This window comes from Manacus candei, unplaced genomic scaffold, assembly GCF_025592945.1.
Source record: "Manacus candei isolate 608988 ecotype Guabito, Panama unplaced genomic scaffold, ASM2559294v1 h1tg000035l, whole genome shotgun sequence".
NCBI classification, from domain to species: Eukaryota; Metazoa; Chordata; class Aves; order Passeriformes; family Pipridae; genus Manacus; species Manacus candei.
In genome coordinates this window covers 5,573,612-5,589,374 of record NW_026138083.1, presented here as the reverse complement: position 1 = coordinate 5,589,374, position 15,763 = coordinate 5,573,612, and the positions used below count along the sequence as shown (strand labels likewise).

At 41.4% G+C, this 15,763-nt stretch overlaps 1 long non-coding RNA gene across 1 annotated transcript in view; it reads right to left on the bottom strand.

Moving 5' to 3' along the window:
- Positions 1-4,123: 4,123 nt before the first annotated feature.
- LOC127473335 (uncharacterized) overlaps positions 4,124-15,763 on the bottom strand; it is a 70,716-nt gene continuing 59,076 nt past the window's right edge. The window contains exons 5-7 of the long non-coding RNA XR_007905372.1: positions 5,321-5,471; positions 4,785-4,936; positions 4,124-4,304 (exon numbers count right to left, since the gene is read on the bottom strand). This is a non-coding gene — a long non-coding RNA (uncharacterized LOC127473335). The remainder of the gene's footprint in view (positions 4,305-4,784; positions 4,937-5,320; positions 5,472-15,763) is intronic.

Genomic DNA, 15,763 nt, shown 5'->3' with positions numbered 1-15,763 from the left:
ATGATTTCAAGAGCAATGAGAGAATTGTACAGAATAGACATGTCCTGACAGCACCCACTGAAAGGCTGTTCTTTCTCATGTGGAGCTGATAAAAGTAAATTAACAGTTGTTTCTGTCTATGAGAGTCAATGCTTGTTTCGTGTCACCAATGCCATCTAAGTCATTGACCATGTGCCCCTTTCTTAGGTGAAGATACACCGAGGGCTGGAGAATTTTCTCTCTGTTGGACTGAAAAAATTATTAAACCTACACATTAATATATATAAATGCCTATGTATTAATATCAAAACACTTAGCAAACCCCTCCACACTTCTCAAATTGGTGTGTTGAAAATCAGAAACAAAATTTCCCTCAGAACACCAAAACCTCAATAGTTATATTCTAAAGGTTTCTTGACGAACCTTCAGGAGTGCAAAACTCCTGAATAATGACCTAAATAAAATGACCAAGAAATACTTCTTAATAGCCACTCATGTTTACAATTTCAGACTTCTCTGCAATAGTTTTAAGTGAAATTTATCTCAATGAAATTTATCTTAATGAAGTTTATCTTAGTGAAGAAGCTCCTACACAAGCTTTTATACATCATCATTTGAGTCCTTCTCCTTCCAGGTACATGTCACTCTTCACATGACAAAAAGCAAGGGATAACTGTGCTTAACTGTACCAATATGTATGAAGCAATTGGTGAATGAAAACCCCGTGCTCCTGATCTGGTATTATTTTGAATCAACTGCTGCTATTACTCACTCATCCCACAATAACATTGCAGCAGAGGCTTAGTGAAGACAAGAGGAAGGAATTTAGCATTGAAAAGGTGAGTCTGAAACCCTGCCAGTCCTCTCTGAATTTTCTTGGCTTAATGATATCCAACAAACCACAACATGTCCTGACCATGGCACGGACAACTTTCCCTGTGGCACAAACATCTCATCGGCGTCACCGGATCCTGGGACTTGCGTCAGCGGGACGACCTGTGGCAATGCACATTACTCACATCCAGGAGGGTTCAGGCTTCAGTCAGGGGCTGGAGACCCTGTCCATGCAACCCACAAGGTGGAAGTGAAGCCATTAAAAAGCCAGCAGTGGGCACAATGAGCACACCAGTATTTGAAGTGTTGTTGGGATGGAAGGGCAGAATTTTCCAGCCAGGGTGGGAAGGAAACACATTGTCCTAATACAGCTGTGTTTCAAACATGAAAATGCTGGGGGTTCTTGAAAATTAATGCAGAATTTTAACTGGTGTGATAATTAACAAGCAGGCCCAGAGGTCAGATAGGCTGTTTTCACAACGAAAGGATTATGCATTTTTCTAGTGGATCCAAGGTTTGGAATCGAATTGGTACCATTGAAATTATCATTCCAAACCCAAGACCTGCTGTGGGAATCCTTACCACTTCTACCAGACTTTTCAAAACAAATCAAAATGAAAAACTGGCTGAAAGTAATCAGTGGCAGAGCTGTATACTGCACCCATCAGATCAGCTCCGATGTTTGATTTTCTGCTATTAAATTGGCCCAGATTTCTGTTTCAAGATGCATTTCCTAATACTGCTTTGCTTCAACTGTAGGTGACTTAGGAAGTCTAATGCTCTCTTTGCTTTTGAATGATGCACTGTCCTATCCTTAGCCCTGCTTTTCCAACTAGGGTTGGAAAAGTTCCAAACTACTTTTCCAATAGGCAGTGAGTTTTGGAGGGAAAACTTTCTCTGCACACTGTTCCTACTAATTTCATATTCCGTCACAGTTAAGTAAAAAGAGATTCTGTAGCAAACTCATCCTAAGAAAAACAGAAAACAGGCTCTAGTTATCATAAAATTAAATTCTTAAATCCTGCTTAGTCCTTGACCACAGAAGACGAAACTGAAATTATTTACATATTGACCGGTATTGAAGCAAACAACATCCTCTGCTATTTAGGTTTTATTTTTGAAGGGAATAACCTGGAGATATGTTAGCTCTTTTGCGATGTCTCAGCAGCATGTGGGGCACTGTGTAACACAAGAATACGCATTCTCCGCTGCTGGTCTTATCTAGCATCCACTTTGTTTCTGTTAGCTCGTTCCTTTCTCACAGGCATCACCAAAGAAGTGGTACTTGAGCAGGATTCAGCAGCTGTGGACTCCAAGACTTGGGCACATGTTCATGTTCACCACCAGTTACACTTTAAATTGAGACCCTGAGTGACCCAGTTCGCTTTCGGTGTTCTCAGAACATTTCTGCTCTCCCCCATTGGTCTGAAATTCCAAAAGGGCTCTCAAAGTTGGAGGCACTGGCAGCACTGGATCCCTGACTGTCCCCTGTGAGGGACAGGGCAGGCAGTGGCAGTACAAGCCCTTCTCCTTGTGTGACTCTTTCCCCTCTGCTCACTGAGAGGCTCCAGCTCTCCCAGTCAACATCATGTGCATCCCAGTGGGCCAGAACATGGGCAGTGAAGTGCTCCAGGTTGTCCTCCAAGGGTCTGATCCTCCCAGAACATTTCTCATTTTTTTTGTTGTTATTAAAAATGAACAGTTCCAGGCCTGAAAGCCAAGCAAGTTACTCACTGTTCTATGTAATTCTCTTATTTCCTGACTAATATAATCCATAAGGGCCACAATATGTTAATTTTGTGCTCAGTCAGCCTTTTTTCCTTGTTTAGACTTATACTGCAGACATCATAAATCTGACATAGCAAACAGTGACAGGACCTTTGCTTTACTTCAAATATTCTGGATAAAAGTGTGTCCCAGCAAGGCAATTTCCTTTTAATAGGAACAACTTGAGAAACTTTTCTTTTTTCTTTCTGCAACATTAATCATTAAACTTTAAAAATGGATCAGACTAAGCAGCTTCCTGTTTGGTGGTGACTATCCTTTTGTATCTTACTCCATCTATTCCTCCTGCCTGTTGAAAACACCCTTTGCTTAGAAGATTTCCTATATGGTGTTTTTTCCATCTTAAAGTAGCTGCTTGCCCGTAAGACAATTAGGACAAGCAGTAAATATTTACAGCTTCGAACAAGCATCTGGGGAGTAGTTACTAGAACCGTCTGAATTACCTCAAATTGATTGGCAATCAATTAACCTGAGGGAAAATTATCTAGCACGAGTAGCTGAAGAGGAAGAGCTGAACTCCCTAATGGCCCCAAGTGGTTTAGTAGCCAACAATCACAACCACTCAGGAAAACAGTGGGAATTAGACCTGCTCAGACAAAGCCTATTCGGCACCTCGTATGGAACTAGCCCTTAAATGTCTTTAAAGCCCCCGTGACAATTTCAGATATTCTGATACAGACATTTTTTAAGAGGTGAATCAGTTGCTCTGTTGAGAGAGTTGCTAATAAGGTACAGATCACAGGTTTCTGAGTCAGGCAGATGCATATGCAATAATGTTCTTTACCGGAAACACAGCATTGATACGTGCAGATAAAGCCAGATACAGATGCAGACAAAAGATGGCATGTGATGGTGTAAAGGCTTCACTGGCAAAGGTTTGGGAAAGCTGAATTGCTCACAATTAGGGAATTATGCAAAATGTCCTCAAGGAGTGATGATGTATTTCAGAAAAATTGTTATATGCTTACTTCAGACCTCAACTCTTTACCTAACCTCTGCCTTTCAAGCCAAGCACATACTTGACAGATAAGTAATGAAGTCCAAACTCTTCCTACCATAATCTCAGGGCTTGCAATTCCAGAAAACTCCTCAAGCAACATCAGCAGACAGTTTATTTTTGTTGAAAATTAAAAGTAAATTTTGGAATTAATGGTGCAGGTTGGTGGCCAAAGTAGGGAGAGATAATTCTGGGAAAAGGAAATGAAGAGCATGAAATTCTCTCTTAAGTCAGTTGCTGAAAAATCCAATGTGCTCAGTGCCACTGAAAATCTCAAACTAATTTCCAACACTGAAAAAAATCAGACATTTGCCACAAATCTTTTTATACACTTGCAGGGGATTAAGAATAATTACAGCTGTATTGTTAAGGGGGCCTCAATTAAATGCAATCAGTTTGATTAGTTTATGTCTTAACCTCACCATCATTTAACCATCAGTTTTTGTGTCCTGCAGATTCTGGATGCTGATAGATCATCCCAGTTCCCCATTTTTTCCATTACCAAGGTTTCATTATGCACGTTAAGCATGTTTCCATTTGCCTGAGGTACACCAGGGGCAGGGAAGCATTTTTCAAAGATAACTCATTTAATATTAAATGTCAAAATATTACTCACTTCTTTAGCAAGATCATGCAGCTGCAACCTGGAGAATTAATTTGGGATGGTGTCTCTGTGGAGTTCAGGGCGTTGGTCTAAGCATACCTTTAGCTAAACAAAAAAATCATTGACTTACCCAGAATTTAAAACATTGTATGGAGCTAACTAAAGGGCAATAATGAACAGCTAAACATACGAAGGAAGTTGTTTTTAAGCCAGAAACGCTGTGATTAATTATGGATAAAACAGCCAGGGGAACTTCTCATTACTTACAGTAATGAAATAAGTCTATTAGCATGATAACAAAGAAAGTGGAAATGGCTGTAGGCTTTGTTTTGAAGATTATCACCATAGCATTTCTCTTCTGCACAAGCAATCAAGAACCCATTAAAGAAAAGATTCATGAATACCCCCCACTTCAGAGACAGAAAATCGATGTAGGAGAAAAAGGCAGGCTGTTTATATTATACTATTATACTTGCTTCCTGTGTTTCATTGGGGCAATTCCTGATTTACATTCATGTAAATCAGGTTCCAGACAGCCCTTAAATGACATGTCCAAGGACCTGTGTCAACAGGGTGAACTGTCACCTGATCGTCTCCATCTCGGCTCTGAGAATATGCAACAAAGGCTTTCTCTTCATGGGAAGGCTGAAATGATAATCTGACTTCCAAGAAGAAGGGTTTCCCATGGCTGCACAGGTAATTGCTTCAGGAGCAAGCAACAGACACCCATCCCTGAACTGTGCATTTGCCAACAGAACAAAAAAAGAGATGAGAACTGATCAGCCCTTATGTGGACTTCTCTGTTTATGTTGTTATTTGCGGGGTAAGGCTTGAGTGTTGTGGAGTTTTATCCTAAGTTTTTCATTATGTATTTAGCTAATTCCTTTCTTCTATACAGGAGCAAACTAGGAAACAAATCTTTTGGGGTGTGGTTTTTTTTGGTTTTTTGGGTTTTTTTTTGGACTCACACACTTCTAGGGACCTTCTACACATAAAAGCTATTTCACAGAAAAGGCAGAGTGAACTTAAAACAGAGCAAAACTCATATACAAATACCTTGATTTTGTATTAAGAATGTCCAAACTGGTTCTCAGTCAGAAGCAGTGATTCTTCTACCTTACCTTGAAAACGTCCAAGAGTCTTCAAAGCCAAACTGACCCAGCTCTGCACAGTGCAGGGTGTCAATACACATTTTGCAGCAGTCAAAACACAGCCACCTTTACTGATTCACTCCAGCTCATTCATTACAGAAGCCATATGAAACTTGTTTTGCTAAAAAAGCAAATGGAAAGGAGAGAAATTGAGTTATCTCATGTTTCTTAAAAATGGCATTTGAATGTGATAACAACCATCCTTTTGCTTATGAAACAAGGCCAAACTAGTCTTCAAAATTATATGTCAATCCAAAAGCCTGAGAACAATTTTAGTCCCTCTGTTTAGTTCCATTATTTAGCAAAACAGTCAAAGTTAGCCAGGCTTATTCACAGGACCTAAGGTTTCTTCCTGAAATCTAAGGCTCACATATGACTTTTTTAAATGCTCTTCAGTTTTCTCTCTCTGTTCCCTGGAAGTGTCTTCTACCAGATCACCTTTCTGCATGGGACTAAAACTGCATGATTTCCTCTCAGCATCTGTATTTCAAAAATCGCTGCCTTTGAGCCATCAGGAAATTTTTGGTGCCCCAAACCAGCCTTCAACACGTCCTTTTGGGTTCCCATCTATTTATTTCTTTGCCCCTCTGCCTGCAAAGAAAAACAAACACCTCAAGAAGGCTCTTGAGGTTTGCTCCACAGCTCCCCTCTAGCACTGGCCACAGGCCAGACTTCAAGGTGGGGCTTTATAACCCCGGGATGAACCAAGATAAATCTGTGGCACCAGCAGGAAGTTGGGAATGCAATACCTGCTTCCATTTCAGAAAATGGCAAGCAAAAATAAAAGTGGGTTTCTTGTGGCTACATGCAAATCCAAGCTGTACGAGACAGCTGCCTGCTACCAGCTGCTGGAACTGCACAGTCCTACATGTTAAAGTACTTTTAGACAGCACAGCAATGGTTACTATAGAAATACATGGATTTTCCTACAAGAATCATAATCTCTGGGCTGGACATCATGGCCATCACATATGCTGGCACAGCCAGTAGCATACAAGAAATGAGTTTCCCGCTTTTGACAGGTCTTTGTTTTGTCCTTCACCGTGATTTGGTTCTCACAAATATTGGCATTGGATGCTCCAAGTCATAAAAGCTTTTTAGAAAAAGCATTCAACTTCCAGAGAGTCCTTTTCCCTTGTACACACTAATGATAAAATACAGAAACTCCTCTAGTTCCTCTGTAAAGACTAGGAAGGGAAACTGAGCAAAGAAGAACTGCTCTTAACCCAGCAGAAACATTTCCACACTCTCCTTTCCTCCATCCAACTGGCAATGTTCTCATTTATGGCCAATCCACACAGATGCTTCCATAGGAACTGACTGCAAAACCCCATAAATTGAGATGTATCTGTTTAACTTTAGTAATAAAATTAACACAGTTTGGGGGCTCTCAGAGACAGGCACATAAAGAAAATGCTTGGTCTGAAGGGTTGGCTACAGAGCTGTGGGTGTATAATCAGCCCAGCTTTCCAGGAAAAAAAAGCTACATTTCCCAAAAGCCAACACAATCAAAACAGATTTTCACTTTGAACTGGTTAAGTACTTCTTTATGCTGATCTTTCACACAGTTTTGCAGGTCATATAAGGAGTGGGGAAAATACAACCCTTTGCTAGTTCCAGCACTGGTAGGTGGCTGCTCATGCTGGCACTGCTCTTCTGGCTGACAAGGAATATCACCACGCCCTAGAAAATGCATTACACAGTACAATGATTATGCATGTTAAAGAAAGAATCATTGCTGCAGGAAAAAGTAAGTCTTAATTATAGATGAGCAAATAAATTCATAATAGCGTCTCTCCCTTTAAACTTTCACATGGTATTTATTTCAAGCTTTTTAATGCATCTTTCTCATTAAGATTTGGAAAATTCTAAGTTTCTCTGACAAACCCATCTCTACAGCACATAATTTTACTTCACCAGGAGCTGGTAATGACCCGAATTACCCGGGATTGTGTTTGTTTCCAGGTTGAATAATTTAAGAACAGTTCAGCTGCCCCATAGGATTTGACCCAATCTGCTTGGCATCATATGGTATCTCCTAGAGAGGTCAACACAGATCTTTCTGAGGAACTGATAAGTCTCAGTTGCTGCAACATGCAGGAAATTAATTCCCACAGAGAACTCATCCTTGTCTTTACAGTCAGGTATTGCCTTAAGACTGGAAGCTCAGTGTTCCCTCTCTAATGTTGTCAGCATCAATTCTAAATCTAGAGAAGATTTTTGTCCATATAGATAAGGAATTTCTAAATGTAGAATATTAAAATCAAATGGGCATACTTGTTGGATTTTGGTCCACATTTTTCAGTTTAACATTTGCTCTTCATGAGCAAATTTTCTCTGCTAAACCCTGAGTGCTAAATATTGTCATAAACCAAATATAAATGAATTGTGGATACCACTCAACTCAAACTCAGTTTTGCACATGTAAATTAGTTTTTAAAGAATTTCTTTCCTTTTTTCTATGGATTGTCTATTAACACCATGTCTTTATTTTATTTATTTGCCTTTGTGTTTGATACCTTTCACTGTTTGACACTTCATCAGGCTATCATACATTGACAAGGTGGCTCCACTGAGAATTTAGACTTTAAACAATAGGATTTTATTCCAGCCACCATGTCCTTTAATCAAGAATTAACATGACTCTTCAGCTTTCACCAATTCACTGCTTACACACCTTCATAAAGACTTTTGCTAGATTAATGAATATGTGGTTTGGCCTCAAGTGCTGTGATACTCTGATTGTGTTTTTTGACATGCCTTTATTTTTCTGTCATGTGTTGCACAAGCCTCTTCTAATATAAGGGCTATTGCAGTCACAGAGATTGATAACTTTAGATGATAAAACAATTACTAGGATAAAAGTACCAGCTTTACATTTTGCGTATCTTAATAAAAATTCAGCATTCAAACTCGAAAATTACACTGCAGAAGCCAAACTCTCCCTGAAATTCTATCACACAAATCACAGTTGTTTATTACCCGCAAAAGTGTAGTGGAGGGGTAGGTCTTTTTTTGTAAAAGATTTAAGGAAATTCTGACACTTCCAATCCTTCTAATTAAAACTCTGCTCCCATGACTCATTTAAGTCACTTTAAAATGTAGACATACATCAACGCAGGCTGTGGGTGTGCACTGATACTGTGATTTACTCTCAATTGCTGGCCAGACTTATCAGTTAAAACAATTTAAAACACATGGGATATTTTTTTTCTCAACCACAGACTAACAGGCGAAAGCAAAATGCATTTAACCCCTCCAGTTTGAGAGCTGTGTGGGATTCAGCCACACGGCTCCTCGTTAAAGTCAACAGGAGTTCAATTCCATGGGTGTGGTGTGACACCTTCCCACCCAACTCCTGTAAAGCTGAAGCCTTTGTGTGTCTGGGGGGGGAAGAGGGTGGGCAAAAACACCTTGTCTAGTGGGGTCACTGCCCTTATACTGACTTATGGAGCATCTGACCTGATACCTTGGCCAGCTACAAAACAGAGGGTGCCCAGGTTGGTGGGCTAGTATCCAAATGGTGATTTCCCCCTGGAAGTATGGAGCAAGTGGAGTAATCCACTGCTTGTACCTATCCTCAGAAACCGGCCACCTGTGCCACCCATAACCTGTGAGGGATCAGTGTCACCCCCTGACAGCAGCAGCAATCAAAGATTCAGACAAACTTCTGAAGGTCATTAGCAAAACGTAGGAATTGCTGAGACCATTTAATTGGTCAGGTTGGCCATAACAGCTGTTGTGTTTATGGTCTATAAAAGATCTGCTCCTTCTTTACACTTGAATGCAGCTCAAGGTGTTGGGTGCTGCTCTTCAAAAGCCACGGATGGAATCCTGGGCCCATGGAAGAACATGGGAACACTGCCATGGAAGACTTCGCCCCACATATGGTGGTGAAGATTCCTAAAACAAACTTTCCTAGAGGGGAAAGACATTTTGAACTGTTTTGAAGGCTTGCAGCAGTGTTTCAACTTGTCCCAAGCTCTATTGCCTTTTGCATATTTTCTCAGTTTTGAAGACAGCTTGGGAAAGACTTCCAGGAACTGATATGTAAAAACAGGCTCTGACTCCTGCATTTCGGCATCTCCAGCAGCTCCTGCTGAGTTATCTGAGCGCAGTTCTGGGCTCTGCCTCAAATCTTCTCTGTGACCTGGGGTAAAGTTGCTTACTCTCTCCTTTCCTTAGTTTTCCAATCTTGAAGCCCAGCTGATAATGCTTCCTTTCTTCTGTGTCGTGTCCTGTCTGCAGAGACCACCAGCTCCAAGAGAGGGTCTCAGCTACAAGGCGGTGTTTGTTCTGTGCCTCCAGCACAGGGCCGGGATCCCACTGAAGCCTCTTGGGGTACTGGGCTCCAGGCCAAGACTTGGATAAGCTTGGCTTTTGGTTCAAACAAAGGTTCTCTCTCCTCACAGGCCATCACACTCATTTATTTTGCCCTGTGGTGAAGTTAATGCTACATCTGTGATGTCACAGTGGTTCCCATGACAACAGGTTTATGACTTCAGTGTAAAGTCAAATGGAAGGAGAAGCTCAGGGACATGAAGGAAAGCTCTTATTCAAATCAGAAACATCTGACACAATAACAGAGAAAAGAAATGGCCAAGAAGGTACATTTCTTTTACTGTTATACATGTCTGTGGTTTCTTCTTAAGTTTTCAACACCACGTACTTCTTCCATCACGTTTTAATAGCTGCTCTTCCACTTACATTGCTTCAGTTCAAACTGTTTTCTTTCTTCTTTTAAATAAAAAAGTAAATTTAATACCGTTTGTTTAACTAGTTAATGAATGTCTTTGCCTTTTTTCAATTAGGTTTAATTTAATAGGAGTAAATTTGGACTTCAGTATAGTCTTCCCTCTGATGCCAACTATGAACGATACTATTTCTGAACAAACAGGGGAACTGTTAAAACTGTGGCTTTCCATACTTAGCTGAATAGGCTTTCAAAGAAGAAAATAAAAAAAAAACCCACATCAAAGATTTTTGGAACACGGATTTAAAAAAAAAAAATGCAAGAAGGCAAAGCTATTATGGAATAGAAATAAATACTGGGCAGGGTAATGCGAAGACTCAGAAGCTTTTCATTCCATGTTGTTTCTTTGCTGTTTGTTTTTTCCCTGAACACCAATCTCCTCAAACACAGATGGATTAAGGTGCCACCAAGGCACAGACTGAAAGTGGCACTGATGTGGCTCAGTGTTTGTCCAACACTGTGGGAACATTCACAGGAGCTATCTCTCCTGCAGCCTCAGTAAGGAATTCCCAGGAGCATCTAAAGGTGGAGATGATGCCTAAAGAAAGCCTGTGAAGTTTTTACCATCCACCCTTGTTAGCAAGTCTAAACACATAAAGTAGTCAGCTCAACGACCCTGAGAGCCACACTAAACATGAGGATGGATAGCAATGCTTGTTACACACTGCAGTTTGATTCACTGGAATCACTGGATAACGTCAGCCAATAATGAAGCCTTTAAAGTTTCAGTTGAAAAGTTTTCAGGTAGCTCCTGTGCAACCAAAACTGCCTGGATTTAGTGTGTTATGTCTCCGCTGCTTCACAGATAGTTGATTGAATTAGTTAATTAAGGCTGGAATTTTCAAAGAGGCCACAGGAATTAGGTAACCAAATGCAATGAGATTTGGGTACTTAACTCCCTTAGACTCCTTTGAAAAGGCCAGCTATAAATGTTCACCTCTTTAGTTGCAATTATTTGTACTCACAGGATTATGAGCACAGCTGTTTATAAATGCAGGAGTGAGGTTGCAAAAGCAGACATGGCATGAGAACAGAGATCTGGCCATGCACAGCACACTAAATAAATGTATACAAGCAGTGGCCATACATTCAAACCATCCTTAAACTAAAAATACCAGTAGAGTTAGTAATACCTCTGAGGCCAGTGAGAGCTTCTTAAGCTCACCTAGTTAAAATCAACTAGATAAACACACTCAAATATACATGTGCACAAATTTATAATATATATATATAAATACATATGCATATATAAAGTATATGCATGTCTATAAAAAGCCAGATGTGAACATGAGTGCAGACAGTTATTTGCTTCTGTGTGCACTTTTTTCTTTGCAAAACAGTAAATTGTAATAGTATTTGCTCCTGGGAAAAGGGGCAGCTTATCTGCTGTGGCCATATCCATGATCTTATCCAAGTATATGAGGAAACACCTTCCTTAACAGGCATATAATACAGGTACTATGCAGGCAACTCTGATTAAGAAGTAAAAATAACAACCTACAAATACTATAACAAAACAACCCTCTAATCAACAGAACCTGGCACCTTGTCTTTGTGCCTCACTGCAAGGCAAGAGGACAAAACCAATGGGGCTGTTTGATAAAGGCTTGGGGTGTTAATAACAAAAATATGGCACAGCCAACCAATTCATCCTTGGTGCTGGCTCCCAGTAAAATCAGTGGCACGCTGAGGTGAGCAGTCAGACCTCGACCTTGCTGAAGAGAATGACACAGTGTGGGAGCTGGGATTGCCTTCCCCAAACACAGCTCAGGGCTTCCATCCCAGGGCTGCTGCCTCCCTGGAAGACCGCTGCCATCACCATTATTGCCAACGGGAAAGTCCATGTGGCCTAAATGAGCTTCTTATCCAGTAAAACGCTCTCAGATACGAGTAACCTTGGAATGTTGGGACTATTCATGTGCTCAGAGATACTCGTGGGCTTAGGCACTTTGTTATGAAGGGACTCTCTAAAAGGAGACCAAAGAAGTGGGAATGAAGAACATCCAGCCAGGTCCTGTTCATTAGTAGACAACATTTTTTTTTCTACTAAAAATTGCCAAGACTTTATTCCATGTGTTCACAGCAAGAGTGCTGGCCCATAAACAAATCCAAAATATACAGAAGATCAATTTCTTCACATAAGGTGGGTCAGTGACTTTCCATGAGGGTGAGTCACCAAGTTCTCCAAACCCTTAAGGTGTAGCAAAGCAAATAAAACTGAGGTTAGCTGAGGAATGCAAACAGATATACAGCACATATAGAGCTTTAGCTTCACTCCAACATCCATCTGTGGCCATAAAATACAACCTCTTAAATGTAAAATGTATGGATTTCCCTCTGCAACAAAGGCATAAAATATCTCAGTCCCAAACAAGTATTTGAGCATATGAACATGATCCTTCACTTCATCTAGGACTACCCACCCAGTAAACCAAGCTGTATTCTTTCTGGGTGGCTCAGAGAATAGCATATTACAGTGGAAACACCCATTTATTTCATTTACTGCCATTTATAATATTTTCCACTATTTGCAGATAATGAATTCATCCACTTTTTGCCAAGATTATGCAGCCTGTTTTATAGCCAAAATTATCCAGAATCCTTCTAAAAATGTGTTACCCTTCATTTTCCATGATTGCTTAGTGGTTCTCTTGGAGCAGGACCAAGATCAACCATATTAACAATGCACAGCAATAACTGAACTGTCATACTCCTACTCTCCCAGCAGCAGGAAGGGTGCCATCGAGCTGCTCCCTGAAGTGTGCACAGCTCCAGAGCGTAACTGTTCAGGTTAATTAAAGCCATTCATTAGATGAGAAATGAGGAATTACTTTTGGAGCTCTTTCCTCTACAATATTCTACAAAGGTCTTCTCATAAAGGTAGATACATTTCAGATTATCTGATGTCTTCTTGACGCCGCCAACCCTTTGGTTCTCCAAGATAAATTGTACTTGTGGAATATAACACAGAGGAGACCTACAATGTGTAACACGCCTGTGAAGACTGACATTCATCTTTAACATCACACACCACGAGGAGCCCTTGCCGATCCAACGGGAACACCGAGAGCGGGTGGAACAGGCACTCCATGGCCAAGCCCATGAGGAGGGTGCTGTGTAGCTGCAAGGCACAAGCAAGGAGAAGATGGAAAGGGCAAAGTCCTTTGTGAGATGATGTGTTGTTGGGATAGTGCTGGTTTCTGAGCAGACAACTTCCAGCTCCCCGCACCGGCTGGGCTGGGCTGGCCATGGAGGGTGGAGCTGCTGCACCGTTCACTCCCTGCTCCGCGAAAAACCAGTCCTGCCAAATCTGCTCTTCCCTTGTGCAGTGTCTGGCTGCCTGAAAATCCCATGCAGGGGAGAAAGAGGGCTCCTTGCCATCACCAGGCTCAACAGCTGGGCCCAGCATGTAAGATGAGGCACATGTAAATCTTTGCAGGAATTCCTCAGCGCTCAGGGTTTGATCTGGGAGTCAAGGAAACCTAGCTCAGGACCCTACACGAAAGAAGCAGTGCCTGCCCAAAGGTTCCAGTGGTCAGTGTTAGCAGGGATAACAGAAGGAATCACACCGAAATTACAAACAAAGGCTTAACAAAACAAACTCACGTTCATTTGTTATAATTTTACACAAAAAGAAAGCCAGTGTAATAAATATCCCAACAGCCAAACAGTGCCTGTTTCCTAACATTATCAGTATTTTCTTTGGCACTTCTGGGAATCTCTTAGCAGGAGCGATGAGGAAGGAGAAACTCTGGCTCAGCAAGACGCTCTGTAGCAGCCAAAATCCGTTTTTCACCGAAATCAGCTGCAGGACTAAAGCTGAGCAGCCACCACTGAACAAGTTAAGCAGGCACCATGTGTGAGCGGAGAACCAGGGGAACCACACAGCAGGTTGAGTTACGGCCAGTGGAACAGAGACAGCTTGTCATGGCATAACTGAAGATTTCTCAGCACTGACATCTGACAGCGGTGCAATACATATTAATACTCCAAACTCCTACTTGGATCCTCATAAATACTCCAGACTTTGCCAGGAACTCCTTTCCCTTTGGCCACTCCATTATTCAGCTTTACCATGGCTGGTTGGGGCCTTTATAATTTCTCCCTTCCTCTACAGGCAGCAACACTTCACCTCTTCATATAGAACAGGCTCTGCTACATCACCCAATCCAGCCTGGCTGAGACTTCTCCAGCCAACCCAAAACATACAGATTTTCTCTTTTTTTGGCTTCCTCCCAGTAACATTTTGAGGCCCTCCTTAGTACTCATCCAGTTGATCTCAATGGAGCAGGATCTCAGTTGATTAGCTTTATTCAGACGAGTTTGTTTAATCTTAATCTCTCTCTTGCCTCCTCTTTTTTTTTTTTTTTTTTTTATTTTTGCCAGACTCTTTGATTCCCTTTCTGGTTCTTTTCAGGGTCTCCAAGCTTCAGGCACTTCTCTAAACACCCTCTAATGTTTTGATTTCTGATGGTTAAATTTAAACAAAACTTAAAAGCTTTTCCCAACTATTTTTACTCATTCTCAGAGTCATTTATCAATCCTATAGAGAGCCTAGATTCTCCCTATATAAATGGATTGCCCTGTTCATGTGTAGCTAATGTGTAACCTCCTTTATCCCACAAAGACAAGAGTCTGACCCCTTCTTTTTGGGTGAAGCAAATAGAAGCCACTGAATCTTTCCTGCTCAAAACATGACCACTTTTGGAACATGTCCTGTCAGACTAAGGCTATAACCAGCCCAGGTCCAGGCTTTCGAGGCACTTAGGGTGCCCTCAAGGATGTTGCAACATACTCTGGCTGCAAAGGTAATCATCTCATTTGCCCTGGCCCAAAAGGCCCTGTGTGGTTGACACTCGAGTCTGGACAGCTGCATTCCAATTCTTCTCATGTCCAAGGTGTATTTCCTTTCAAAGTCCAGCCCCAGGCTACATCCATGCTGCTGCTCTGGTTGGTCCAGTTCCCCTGGCAAGGATTCTGCCTTGCACTTCTTGCACTTACTGGAATTGCAGAGGCACATGAGGAGGAAATGTGTGGCCTCTGAAATCCTCTAAACATTGTCCAGCTGCCACTAAAAAAGGTACCCTGACTTGAATTTTTTTATTTTATTTTATTTTTTAATAGACAACTACTCTGTGCTTTTGTGCAAAGCCATAGGAATTTTATTCTTGGACCAGTAGATAACCACAGCACATCTCTCCCAAGTTTCCAACGCCACAACCATTTTTCTTAATTTTGAAACTTTAAAGGAAGAATGCTGCTTTGGCATCACAGTTTTGCACAACTTGTTAGAACCACGAGAGAATGTTACAATACCAAGCCACATGAAATGGAAACATTTGAACAGACCTTTGGGCTGGATCCCTTGCTTCCACCAAGCTTCATTCAGCCCATGACTGAAGAGTGTCTGGCTCGGGTAAAAGACAGTTTTGTGCAGCCTCAAGTCCTGGTGGCCAGCAGGGATGGTTTGACCTCCCAGTGCAATTAAGAACGGCCTCAAATCTACTCAGAACTGTGTCCCTGACTCCTCAAATCTACTCAGAGCTGTGTCCCTGACTCAAGACATCCTGGGGACTTCCTGACAGCTGGAGATAACTGAAGCCCCACACGCTGTGCTGTGCTGCCATGAGTACTCTTTCCTGATACCTTTGGCAGGAGGC